Source organism: Cydia fagiglandana, chromosome 7 (assembly GCF_963556715.1).
Source record: "Cydia fagiglandana chromosome 7, ilCydFagi1.1, whole genome shotgun sequence".
In the NCBI taxonomy this organism is placed as follows: domain Eukaryota; kingdom Metazoa; phylum Arthropoda; class Insecta; order Lepidoptera; family Tortricidae; genus Cydia; species Cydia fagiglandana.
The window spans coordinates 7,095,761-7,110,544 of NC_085938.1; the positions used below are offsets into that span (position 1 = coordinate 7,095,761).

General features: G+C 35.4%; 1 protein-coding gene across 13 annotated transcripts in view; it reads right to left on the bottom strand.

The window, feature by feature from the left end:
- Window positions 1–14,784, bottom strand: part of LOC134665829 (3',5'-cyclic-AMP phosphodiesterase) — a 614,694-nt gene that overhangs the window by 43,785 nt on the left and 556,125 nt on the right. The gene's annotated exons all lie outside the window — the stretch shown is intronic.

Consider the following 14,784-nt stretch of genomic DNA (forward strand, 5'->3'; position numbering starts at 1 on the left):
AGAAGTAACTCAAAAGTTTTTCGAAAAAACAGTAAATGGTACACTTTTTTCTGAAAATGCCCTTACACCTGTAACATGTCAAACAAAAATCTCAAAGAGTTAGTAGAGTTTGAGTGCGGCATGGCACTTTTTGTGACACATAGGTAAGCATCATAATTATGAAGTCCAAGTAGACTGAATAAGGGCCACTTGCACCATCCCACTAACCCGAGGTTAAGCGGTTAAACCGTTAACCTAGTGTCGAATTATACTGGTAACCATGGTAACTCCTGGTTTAACCAGTTAACCCCGGGTTAGTGGGATGGTGCAAGTAGCGCTAAGAAGCTAGTTGTGATAAAAAACGCGGCGTTCCGGCGGCAGCGTTCGACTCGCCCGCCTGTTCGGCTTTGCAGTGGCCTACATATCTCATTTTCCTGGAAACGGTTGACATCGTACGTCCTGAATTATCCCAGTTCCCGACCGCGACTCATTTGTACCTGTCACGGTCCGAATACGCAATGTGTCGCGAACTTTTCTTATTTTTGTACTAGAAATTGGCGAGCACGTTTCGATAACAATATTATAACTCAGTATAAATATTACAGTCGGCCATGACGGACAGAACTACCGTAGTTCATTTAATAACGTAATTACTAATTAACGTTACGTAACGTAAAGCCTGAGATACACTTGTAAGTTTTACTTAACTAAGTAGGGACACAGCTATACTACGGAATGAGAAGTTAATAATTTATATGTAAGTAAAACTTACAAGTGTATCTTAGGCCTAACTTAAAAATGCTTTATTAAAACGTACATATAAGTGTGTAAAAGGCACGATAAAAATCATTAATATTTAATCAACTTTAAAACTATTTAGACAATAAAATGCTGTTACCATTTTCAGCATTCTCTGAAATATATTATTATATACCTAGATATATTATAGAATAAAAAAATGCCGAATCGAATGCATCTAGAGAAAAACTAGAGCGATCCCTGACTTGTACTTGATCGGTTTGTATAAAATATACTTAATACAAGGGGCTTAATATAGAATTTTTGCTGACTTACCTTTATCACGAAAAATAATACGAAGGTATAATAAAAACATACTTAAAAGGTTATGGCATACACATAGTCATATTTTAAAGACTGCCGCAAATAAAGAAATTCCACAATGAATCGATTAACTCTTTATGCAGTGCATACCACAAAACTAGGACAATAAAACGAATTGGATGAAACAACCGTTTGATACTTAACACAATAGCTCACTGGACTTCTAATATGTAGCCATGAATTAAACTCGTATAGCCTCCTACATATTTCGACATTAAGTAAAATAACATGCAAAAACCCACTTTTGTCACTTCTATGTAGGCTTAAAATCGAGTGACAATATAGATAAATTAGCTGACAAAGATTTAAGTGCGAATCATACGGTCACGATTCAAGTAAGTAACTTCTCATTTTGTGTTAAATTGGTATGTAGTTGTTAATAGAATATTAGACTATAAGTAAAATTTATTGTCAAGCAAATACGGTTCGGAAACTTTATGTCTCAAATCGCACGATACCTTATTTATGTTAGTAATGTCAAAATAGAATAGTAATAAAAATCATCTACTTATTCATGACAAACAACACATTGTAACTGTAGAATCGTATTGGTTGCCTTATATTTGACGACTCTTCTCTTTCCACACAGACTAGATAACACCCCTCTGTTTTTGCGTCGATGGATCTAAACATGATCTAAATGATAACATTTATATACTGTACTCTACAGGAAAGTAAAGAAGATGTCGGTGTGTGCTAATAGTGTCCAAATAAACCTGGAAACATACAGGAAAGCCACATACGAATATAGTTTGCCTACGTAAAGGTTTTAACAAGCAAGTGACGGACATGAGATTTTCCCATGGGAAGGTTATTTCAGGAAGACTAAAAAAAGCAATTGTACCGTAAAATATGTACCTACATATTTTTTCGTGGACAGAGACAGTTTATGCACGCATTTTCATACTTTATTTTGGGCACCTAAAGTTGTAATAAAAATAAAGGCTAAACAATTTTGTATAAAAACGAATTCCTTAATTTCGTGTAATTGTTTCAATTACTGAAATTTATTTCAATTCCTAATATTCCTACGCATAAAATACGGTTTGGCCTAGTCGGTAGTCGGTAGTGACGAAGCAGGTGGTTCCGGAGTATGAATCCTGAATATACATACATATTATAGGTAATATAAATAAAGTTTTGTAAAGTTTCATTGAAAGCTTTACAAACATAGCAATTCTACAGAAACGAATGTAGAGAATGTAGAGGTATTAAACTGCATAGACGATAACAATATGCAACGATTGTGTGATATAGTGATATATATAAGCTCCAGTCAAAACATCCGATGATAATTACAATAACAAACCTGTCAAAGATTAGTTACACTCGTATGTGTTGTGAGATTGTGGGACAACTGGAATTGTGTTATCAATTTAGCGTGAATTTAAGTTTGATATGCATCGACGGTATCGATACATATCTGCAGTAGCTCTACTATCAGTTGGCAGAGTATATTTCACTTACACTCGGTGAATAAACGTGCCGTGTGTCACGTTTTACGTTTCTTTACGGTCTTATGTACCTAACTTCACTCCACTCCAAACGATGCTGTCCCTTTCTAAGTATACTAAAAAACAGAGCAAGAGTTATATCGGAGTTTTATACAGCGCCTCTAGGACTCACTTAAAGAACTAAATAAGAAAATTGACATATTTTCTCACGTCTACGTAATTTACTATCTATGCATCTCGCTCTCGCATATTAGTGCAAGTGAGATGCACAGAAAGTAATGTTACATATACTGATGGTAGCCGTGAATATGGAGGGTAGAGGTAAGGAGAATCCTTTATGACTTTATGAGAAAACTCCTTTATGGGAGAATATTTGCAAAAACTGGGCACGCTGTCAGCTATTATAATTTTTCTAAATCTCTCCAGAGTAGCGAAAAGCGAAAAGAAAACCCATAAACCTAGTTTTTCATTGTATCAAAACCATACTAAAAATCATGGAGAATGGAAGTTTCTCGTATTTAGAAGTGGAAAAACGTTTTCTCTTTTTGTATGGACGATTACGACGTATAGTCAGACCGTAAAAAGTCTGCAGCGATTTGATAGCCCACGCAGTGCAAGTGTCATTTTGAACGTCAAACTTCTATGAAATTAATAACACTTAAGCTGCGTGGGATATCAAATCCGCTGCAGACTTTTATTGGTACTACTATAGTATACTTCCCTCTTAAGGTTTTTGACGGAGACTTTTTCATTAATTAATTACATGGAGATTGTATTCCTTTACCTCTACCCGCCACTTAGAGCATTTAGAAAGGAGATGTCATCGCTGTCATTTTCTTTACAAAACGCGGGGACGTCAAATGTATTGCTATTTCTACATGATTTGTACGTAACGTACAAATAGCCATGTCAGTCCATACAAAAGTTTGCACAATTGTGCAAGTTTTTCGGCACAGGGGTGAGTAATATTGTCAACAAAAAAAATAAAGAATATAGACTAGGTATCTGCCGTATTCGAACTTCAAGATATTCACAAGAGACGACACGTACTAGATCCATTCTAGATACGTTATAGTTTAGATATCAACTAGTTCTCTTTTGCAGCGCAATTCGGGCAACCAATGTCACTTTTACGTTAGATAGCGTAAGATATCTATTAGATGTGAATTGGATCTCTAAGTCAAATCCCGAGGAAGTCGTTCAAGAGTATATCCAGAATCACGCCAATGTCAAATTTGACAGGTTAGATCTTAAACATATCGTTATCCTACGAGTATTTTGATGGTGATGTCTAAAAGATATCTAATAGATATCTATTTCAAAATCCGAATCGGGCCCTATGATATTTGATTTATTCGGTTGTCAATATAAAACAAATGTAGTTGTTCTTTCTTCTTGTATGAGACGCCATTACTATGTAGTCTTGCTTGAGATTAAGAAACATTATTTGGTGTTAAAACAAGCTTTTTTTTCCTGCTTGGAACCCTAATCCTAACAGTAAGCACTCAATGACCACTCCAGTTATTAAATGCTCTAAGACCAATTTTGTCACTTTGTTACTGACTCAACCTTCATTCTAAATTTTTTTAAGATTTGACGTTGCCATAGTTACGAAAATAATAAACACATCAATATTAGTAAACAATGTATAAAATAAAATATATTGTATTCAAGAAAAAAATTGCAAAATATGATAATTACGTAAACATCATTAATTAACGAGTTAAAATTATAACTTTGCGTGTTAAAAAATAGGAAGCAAAGTATATGGCGCGATTATACAGGCTACTTTTGGCTACATATTTATTACCTATGATGAAAATAGTACACACATGAGAAGAAATCTTAAAATACTAAAATAGGTATATATTATATTATGGTCCGCTTCAGTCCGCATCATAACAACGGCCGTCTCCTATACTGCTAAGTACCATTATCAAATAGAGTGTGCGGAAAGAGAAGAGTTGTGAAATGTAGGGGAGCCCATACATTATACCTACGACTCTTCTCTTTCCGCACAGACCCTGACCTTAATAGCGATCTTAATTTTATAGTAAATGATCTCGAGTATATTTCAGTGCCAAGCGCCCCATTTCCAATACAAAATGAACCCACGCAGCGCAGCGGGTTTTTGGCAATAAATGTGTTTAAACCTTATTTAAATTTTCAGATTCTAAACCACCACGAAAAGTTTTTGAAGAAAGTTTTATATTTCCTGTTACCAAATTGACATGAAAAACGATTACCTAGGTATCAAACACAAGAATTTGAACATCGGAAAATAAACTATACTTACTTATTAAAGAAAAATAAATAAACTCATAGAACATTTGTATGTTTTATTTTATGTAAGATGATAATACTTAATAAAATACGTAGGAATTCTTGCGTACATATTATAATAGGTCTTGCGGTATTCTTATATGTGTTATGTGCAGTGTGCACCCAGCAACAAAAGCAGCAGCATATCGTACCGCTCCTTGTAATGAGCCTTAATTCTTATTGCATACATGCATACGCATGCATACATGATGCCATCCGGATTTTCATGGAAATGTTGGTTCTTGCCTAAAACCAAAAACTGCTCGTAAGCAATGTGATCTTCGCAAATGTAGCAGTAGAAACAGGAAAATATGATGTCAAGTATATCTCATTACCTTTGTATTAAATCAGCCTTTTATCGAGTTATTAATTGATTTACCCCTTAAAGTTTTGCTTGAAGTTCACGTACTGTTATAAATTTATACATATTACGTTGAAAATTGCATTAATACTCGTGAAAAATCTGCGTATTTGTTGTGTTTACAAGTTGACAGAAATGTCACGTTGGAAACGCACGTATTTTTCGATAACATCTGTCACGTTTACTCGCGTAAAGTAAACTGGGTCAAGCAAATCTTGTCAGTAGCAAACGGCGGCAAATTTGAAAAATCGCGGGTTAGCAACACTGTGTTCGAATAATTCGAAAATCGCGTGTCATCTGTGTTTTATCTGTGGAATGTGGATCGTGAATGACAGCCATCATATTGTTTGTTTACAAATGGTTTACAATGTTTACATTCTGAATCGATTCTATTTCAAGAGATATTTCTGCTGTGTCACCATTAAATACCAATATATTAAACAAGACTGTGCTTAATTAAAGCTAAGGTGCCTACAATGCCTACAGTGCCAACTGAGAAATCTAATAAAATATGAAAATCCAGTATGACATCTACCTGCTGAAGCAATGATTTTATTCATACATTCTTGTTTAACGGCATAGTCCACTTCTAATTTTATTTTGAGATCTTCAAATTAGTTAATCATTTTTATCAACATCACACACCGCTTTTAAATTGTCCGTCCATACGTATTAATAACAATTTCAAACATTTTCAATAGAGAATCCGCGAGTGACAATTTGAATTGACGTACGTGACAAGGCGCGCTCAGCGGAAAAAAGTTTTGGTTCGATGTACATTGTACATTGCTGCTTTTCTTAGCGCAATACTACTCTTTGAGTGTTGCCCTACTTTAGTTTGCTTTACATTGCTACTGACAAGATTTGCTTGACGCACTATATTTACGCAGAATAATTCTGGCTCAGTTTTCATTATATAATTAGAAAGGGAGCGTTTTAGGTGTGAAGTTAGGCAAGTATGGAAAACTCGCGTAAAAACGTTTGTAACTCATGGTACAAATTGAAATTTTTAGTTCTTTACGTGACCGGTAGAGGCACTGTACAATTACTCCATACATTTTCCTTAACTTTCTCACTATCTTCACTTCTCACTGTCATTCACGGAACTCATAGTAGAGCTTCAGATCACTACTCGCAATCCCATTCTGTTTCACGGTATCTAAATGTCACACAAATTCAAGGAAAATAAAATCCTACGTAGGTATATATATTATATTAAATTCTTTTCCTGTTGACCTGAATTAATATTCACGATATTTAATACTAGATGGAGATATGATAAAAGTGTTATTACGTTGTAAAAATATTGCACAATATGGATATAACAGATAAATTTAGGATAAGATAAATTATAGTATAGTACCTAACATACTATAGTAGGCATCACTGGTCTGAGTTAAAAATTGTAGTCAATTGTTCTAATAAAAACATTTAAAAAATTTAGCATTATGAATGTACATATAATCAGAGATGCGAAAAATACTTTATAAAAAGTATTTAAATACGAAAATACAAATACTTCCTTGATAATACTATTTCAAATGCAAAATACAAAATAGTTTTTGAATTTGCATTTAAATACAAAATACGAAATAGGTATTTTCAAAATACTTTTTTAAAATACAAATACTTTTCGATAGACGGTACTCTGAGTAGTGAATACCTAGTCTGCATTAAAAAGTATTACTCGGAATTTCCGAGTTGAAAAGACTCTCTTTATTCTTTGAAATCAATCCTCTATCTAAAGTGCAAATTTCTAGTTTTTCATATTAACCGGTAGGATTGTAGGTATGGATGATGGTTTTTATCGGCCAACTTTTAAAGCATTAATTTGTAATGTTTCACAGCTAGTTAGCCTCTCGTTAGTGTGACGAAAATGTCTCGTTTGTGTTTCACCAGGGCAGAAAAGTTTGTTCTCCTCTCGTGCCTTGAAACCCTCCCAACACTCAAGATTCAACTTTTTTAACCACTCGCTACGCTTGTGGTCATGTGCGACGTTACTAAACAGATTCAACAGTTCCATGTTAAAAGAATGACAGTGTTGCAGGATTGGAACATCAGAAGAGATTGTAACTTCTACCTACATTACCTACCTACTATTTATTTATTATTTATTTATTTTCAATCATGTTCGGCTTACAGCGGAAACCAAACGCCAGAACATGGAAAAAACATGTCAATTGACAAACATACAGATTAATATTTTACAAATACACAAGACAAGTAAACAAAAAAGAAACAATTCATAATCATCAACCAACCGCTTTAGTCTAGGGACGTCCGATAAAAACAATTAAATATTGAGATATTTTTGAGTACAAAGCACCCAAGTTATCATTAAAAAGGTCAGCATCTTGGACCGAGCCAACTATACCGTTTAGAAGTGCTCTAGCTCTCGACGTGGGCGCTCGGCGCGCGTACTGCGTGCGCGTCGCGGGGACTGCGAACAACGCATGCCGGCGTCGAGCGCCCGCGCGCACATAGTCGTTGGGGACGAACAGCCGTATACTCGAGAGCACACAAGGATTATCCACTTTACCCCGGAAAAGCAAGATATAGTGGATCGCGAGAAGTATTTTCCTCCGGAACTCCAACGTCTCCAATCCGACCATACCTGCCACGAACAACGAGGGATAGAGAAAAGGATAGCGGCCATATAGCCTCTTATAGAGGTACCGAGCGAATTTTTTTTGTACTCTCTCAATCATATCCCTGTACTTTTGGTCATCCGGATCCCATACGATGCAGTTGAATTCCAGCCGGCTACGGACAAAAGCATTGTACAAGACCAAAGCAATCCTGGTGTCTCGGAACTGGGAAGCGGTCCGCATGATAAAACCTAGTTTATTATTAGCCTTTTTACACACGTCAACAATGTGATCATGGAAAGTCAGACCTTTGTCAATAGTGATATAAAGTATTTTGTATTTTGAAAATAGAAAATAGATCCCAAAAACTATTTCAAATAAAATACAAAATAGTTTTCTTCAAAAGGTATTTAAATACAAAATACAAAATAGGTATTTTCCATTTTGTATTTGCATTTTAAATACAAGTATTTCAAATAAGTCGCATCTCTGCATATAATCCTGTAGAATCCTCATGTTAGCCACATTCTGCCAATCCACCCGTAAGGGATATTGGTATAGTCATCAAATTACCTAAATTGCTAAGGGCTTGCGTACAGGGCATACCCGAACCCTAATGACATGAGTGATATCGATTTTACGTAATTTTTGCTACAAATATCTTTTTCCAAATGCTATGTGAGGATTTGTATGTAACGTCATCAATCATCTGATGTAATGTATTATCAATACAAAAATTATGCTTGGCTGTGAGGCTCGCCGCAAAAAGAATGGAGATCTAAATGAGTGCCACTGCCAAGTTCTATGCAAAATCCAAATATGTATTTATAGGAACAAAATAACATTATAAACAAGTATTAAACTCTATTTCTTTGCTTTATTGGATACCTATAACAATTGCTGTTATTTAAAAAAATGTGAGATCTTAAAGTAGGTTAGATTTGACTTGGCCAGTTTTCATTATATCAATCATTTTATATATATTGTAATTCTGATAAAACCTGGCCAAGCCAAATCTAACCTACTTTAAGATCTCACATTTTTTTAAATAACAGCAATTGTTATAGGTATCCAATAAAGCAAAGAAATAGAGTTTAATACTTGTTTATAATGTTATTTTGTTCCTATAAATACATATTTGGATTTTGCATAGAACTTGGCAGTGGCACTCATTTAGATCTCCATTCTTTTTGCGGCGAGCCTCACAGCCAAGCATAATTTTTGTATTGAACTTGGCTCTCCTTTTTTACATTTATGTTTTTGGTGGGATATCAATACTTTTTGTAAAGAAAACTAGGCAGGTATTGAGATTTAATGTTTTTTCTTGTGTTTCCGCTGTATGGTTTTTACTTCTGTTCTTTGTATAATTATGTGGTACCGCGCGCCGCCGACGACACACCGTTGGCCGGTTGTTTAGAGCGTATTAAAAGTTTTTTGTATGGGGCACCACTTATTTTTTGACTAAAGTTTATTTTAATATAGCAAATATAATAATACATATATTGGGGTAGTTTCAAATATCTGCTTGTAACGGTTCCAACGCTACAATAAAAAAATATTTTTTTGTATGGGGACCCCCCCTATTTTTTAACTTTTTTTTATTTTTAGATTTTTTCCTACGCTTACACACAATAACCGAGCTGAATTCCAAATTTCATCCTTCTAGGTCATCTGGAAGTAGGTTAGGTTTAGGTACTTATATCAGTCCCAATAAAAAATGGTTTTTTTGTATGGGGACCCCCCCTATTTTTAAACTTTATTTTATTTTTAGATTTTTTCCTATGGTTACACACAATAACTGAGCTGGATTCCAAATTTCATCCTTCTAGGTCATCTGGAAGTAGGTTAGGTTTAGGTACTTATATGTCAGTCCCAATAAAAAGTGTTTTTTTTGTATGGGGACCCCCCCTATTTTTTATCTTTATTTTATTATTAGATTTTTGCCTACGGTTACACACAATAACCAAGCTGGATTCCAAATTTCATCCTTCTAGGTCATCTGGAAGTAGGTTAGGTTTAGGTACTATAAGTCATAAGTCAGTCTTAAAATTTACGACTTTTTGACCTTCATACCTTTATAACCGTTTGAGCTAGCTTCATGAAATTTGGGCTTCTAGATATCCTTATGGATATAATTAAACACACGTAGTTTTATGTCTTTACGTCAAAGATGTTTTGAGTTATAGAAGGGTCAAAAGTGGCACCAAGTGGTTCGTGTAATATTACACTCGGCGCTGGCTAGCCAGTTCCTTTGCTTGAACTTGGCTTGACACGCTGCCGCGTGTCTAGATTGTTGTGTTAAAACTTGATTGTAAGAATAGAGTTAGTAGTTCAATACCTAGCTGGCGGCCTAGTTTCCTCTAGGATCAAACTACTCGATGCGGAAGACCGGTCCGGACCGGAAACGGATATTATTGACCCTGCCGCTGCCGTGGCACTATAAGTTTCTTAGATTTTAGCATTCTTAGATTGTAAGAATAGAGTTAGTAGTTCAATACCTAGCTGGCGGCCTAGTTTCCTCTAGGATCAAACTACTCGATGCGGAAGACCGGTCCGGACCGGAAACGGATATTATTGACCCTGCCGCTGCCGTGGCACTATAAGTTTCTTAGATTTTAGCATTCTTAGACTCCTATCTATACGCTTTGCTCACATAATTGCAATTGCAATTGCTAACTATCATTAAATTGTGCCATCGATTATTGAGTGTGCCACCACTTCGTCGTTATTAATATTACTAGCGACGCACCCCGGCTTCGCACGGGTTAACAAATTATTGAAATTATACACCTAATCCTGCCTAAGAATCACTCTATCGATAGGTTAAATGCCGCATAAAAATCCTTTCAGAAGTTTTCGAGTTTATCGTGAACATACAACACACAAACAGACCGACGCGGGGGGGGGGGGGGGGGGGACTTTGTTTTATAAGGTGTAGTGATTATGTAGGTATGGTTTTACAGCTACTTGTGTTGGCAGTTCTTGTGCAATTTCATACAAGATCACTAGATAGGTCCAGTGTATTTTGTTAAAACCGCTAAGAATAATTAAGAATAAGAATAATTTTACTGACAATAGAAAACAATTATACAGATGAACACAGGTGGATCCCAAACTAGCCTGTGATTTGGCTATGCAGTTGACATTAGAAAATACTACACAGACCGATTTTATTTAAATGCCTCAACCTCATTGTCCAAGGCCCTAGATCACGCGGCCGCGGTAGGCCTAAGAAGCGCTGGCTGGACGTCGTGACAGTGGACATGGAAGAGAACAATCTCACATCTGAGGATGCCGAAGACCGGGCAAAGTGGAGAAAATTGGGCAGGAAAGCCGACCCTGGCGCTAGGCCGGGAAAACGCTAGGTTGAAGAAGAAGAAGAACTAAGAATACAAGGAAAGGTTAAGGTAATAGGTTTTAGCGAAGCATAGCTGATTCGAGGATATTTTAGACAACGTCGCATTTACGCAACCCCTTGGTGATAGCCATATTTTATTGACTGTGTAGGTACCACATACACATTTGAACTGGTAATGTCCGATATGACGATATTCGCGTAAACCATTAACTTAACGAATTTTTCATTTTGTAAATGTTGGTTTTAGTTAATGCGCATCAGTAGTAATTACTTAACCCATACCTAACTAACGAAGAATGGATTCACATGTTTGATGTTATTATTAAATTGTCTTTATTGTTATTTTATTTAGACCTTAATGAGATTTCATTACTTTGTAGACATACAACTTCTAATTTAAAAATTTAAGAACCTTCATATATAATATATTTAGGCTTATATTACAAAATAAACACTCAATATTGAGTTGGTACTATTTAATTTTTATTCTAGTAGGTACCAAGTCCTGCTGGGGGGTGGCTATGAAAAGTGCTATACGAACTTTTGTCACAGCTGCGCATAATTATCGTATGCTCAATTTAACTCAAGTCTGAAGATTTTGAGCTGTGATTTGCGTCTTTAGTATAGAATGCTGAGTATAGAAATACAAAATCAAACAAGTACCTAAGTATAGAATATTCCTAATTAATGTTAATTAGTAGGTAAGTGTAATATTTGTATAATAATAGGGTACCTATTAGCCCATCATCATAGCCAGCTAAAATGATCATGAGGAGGAATAGGCCTCTACACTTCAGGACTTGTTATATTATATGTACTAGCGACCGCCCGCCCCGGCTTCGCATGGGTTAACAAATTATACACCTAAACCTTTCTCAAGAATCACTCTATAATTATTGATAGGTGAAAACCGCATGAAAATCCGTTCAGTAGTTTTTGAGTTTATCGCGAACAAACAGAAAAACTCGGACGCGGCGCGGAACCTTGTTTTATAAGGTGTAGCGATCTGTATAAACAATATCGTTTAAAATCGTACACTATTAGAATTAACCAAACTGTCCGGTTTCCTCTTAACCTATTGTATGTTTAAATCCTTCATCATTCATATGGAAGCGTAATCTTTTCTAGGTAGCCAGATCAGACAGATTACCAACACATGAGTCTTGTTTACAAAAACATTCTGCGAAATATGAGCAATATACTACCGTTTTAAAAAGGGCCCATCAACTTACTTCGTTCAGGCACCGATAATTCACTTTGACTTAGTAAAATCGTAATCTTCAAGCGTTTATCACCTGATAAACTGTCCCTCGGTTGGATTATCGTAAAGATTTGTTTACATCTATTTTAAAATTACTAGAATGACACTAAACTTATCTTATCGTTGAGGTTTTAGTAACATGCTCAATGCCGAACAGTATTGGCCGCCTTTGGCAGCCTAAATAAAAAAGTCTACCAACTTGCAAGAGAACCAAGAGAGCTTTCAGCGCTCATGGTTCGGGATATACATAAAAACACATCTTGGACGATCGATGTTCGTAATGACATTAAATAATAAATAAATATAATGCCCGTGTTACAATAACGCTATATGCAGAAGCCTGAGATTACAGAGTTTAATTAATTTGTATGAAAAAAAAACTACTTAAACCCGGTCTCAAATTGTACTGGTAACTATGGTAACTCCATGGAACCATGGTAGCCGGTTAACTCGGGTTATTGAATGGCGCAAGTGGCCCTTAGTTTCCTACAATGTATTTAGCCATACCCCGACGGAATTCAATAAAAGGAGCATTACATGAAATTGTCTACCTTTGTCCCGTACAAACGTGAAGTTTCTGAAGATTTGCAAACTTTCCTTTTCTATGACAAATGGTCAAAAATATGCACGGAAAAATAATCGCCTGATTCAAATGCTAAAAAAAAGTCGCAACACAGGAAATAAAATGTAGACGTACGGAACAGCTCGTGGAATGCTCCAAAAACACCGTGTATTTACAGTGTGGAAAGATAAGTCGGGCCCTGGAGAGAAACTACCCTAAATCCTCAAGCTGGCTCATTTTACTTAAATGAGACATTCCTTTATTTTTAAAAAGAAACAAACCTGCATTCAAAGATTTTCTAAAACTCTCTTGCCTCGCCCGGGACTCGAACCGACTAAAAATTCCAAAAAATAAACACTCTCAATTTTATTACACTAGCCGATACAGTTAATGTTAATGATAACATTTCTCCAAGAAACATAAGGTCTTACACTCGTCTGTCGTACAAAATATCCATAAAATCTATTTAGTACTCAAGATTTTTTTAGACAAACAAAATTAAAGAAAAAAAGTAAAATCTTTGAATGTAGTTTTGTTTCTTTTAAAAATAAAGGAATGTCTCCTTTAAATAAATAAATAAATAAAATAAAAATCATTTATTTCAGAAAACAAGTTCCATAATATGGTTAGTAACTCTTAACTTAACAACTATGTTAGTTTATTTGTAAAAAGACAGGAGAGAAAGAGCACATAAAAATAGAACTAAAATTAAATTATAATTAAATTATTAAATTAAATTATAAAATAACAAGTACCAGTTTAAGTAAAATGAGCCAGCTTACGGATTTAAGGTACCTAGTTTCCCTCCAGGGCCCGACTTATCTTTCCACACTGTATATGTAGAAAACTTTCCTAACTTGGCAATAAAGTATTCATGCTCACTACACAAATAAAATTCCCTTGCCGGGTTTGGAATGGAATACAATGACCACGGCTTTGTAACCAAGGTCCATACCCTGATGCTTATAATGCCGGCTGCTTACAAACGAACTAGATTACAGAGGCCTTTTAAGAGGACCCATAGCAAGCTCGGGTCTCCATATAAACGTAGTTACTCTCATTTTAAAACTACTTACTAGATTGCTCTGAAACTTTGTACATAAAATAGGATACGGTACCTATATCTAGTCCTATAATTCGTTTATGTAGCTTCAGATGCCATAGTTAAAAAATACAGCGATTTCCATACCAAACTTGTTTTTTGGTCTATTTCGATTGTTTCATAAACTGGAGATATACCGGGTGTGGCCTGTAACACGAGCAAATAATGAAAACATAGATTGTACTCCTCAAACGGTGACACTTTTGTTCAACAACTTTAAAAAATTATGAACTATTTAGACTCGCTATTTTTCATACAAAATAAATATTATCTTCAATGGACGCCATCGCCACGCCATATCACTGTGATTGACGTTGCTTGTCACGCCTTAAACATAACAAAATTCGTCTTAGAATAAACTTTAAAGTGTATTAAAAATCTAACCACAAGTTATTTTTAAAAGTCGCTGAACAAATGTTGGTCAGTATAAGGGGTACAGCCTACAGTTTAATTTTTTGCTCATATTACAGGCCACACCCGGTATAAGTAAACTAATTAAAAAACTAGATTTACCTCATGTCATTGTTTGTGTAAAGTTTCATTACAATCCAACACGTAGTTTTAAAATGAGAACGAAACTCCGTTTGTATGGGAAGGTGAAATTCGGCCGAGCTTACCCCAGCCATCAAGTCCTCTGAGTAAAGTGGGGCAGTATTGACTTCTTGCAGCGAAACA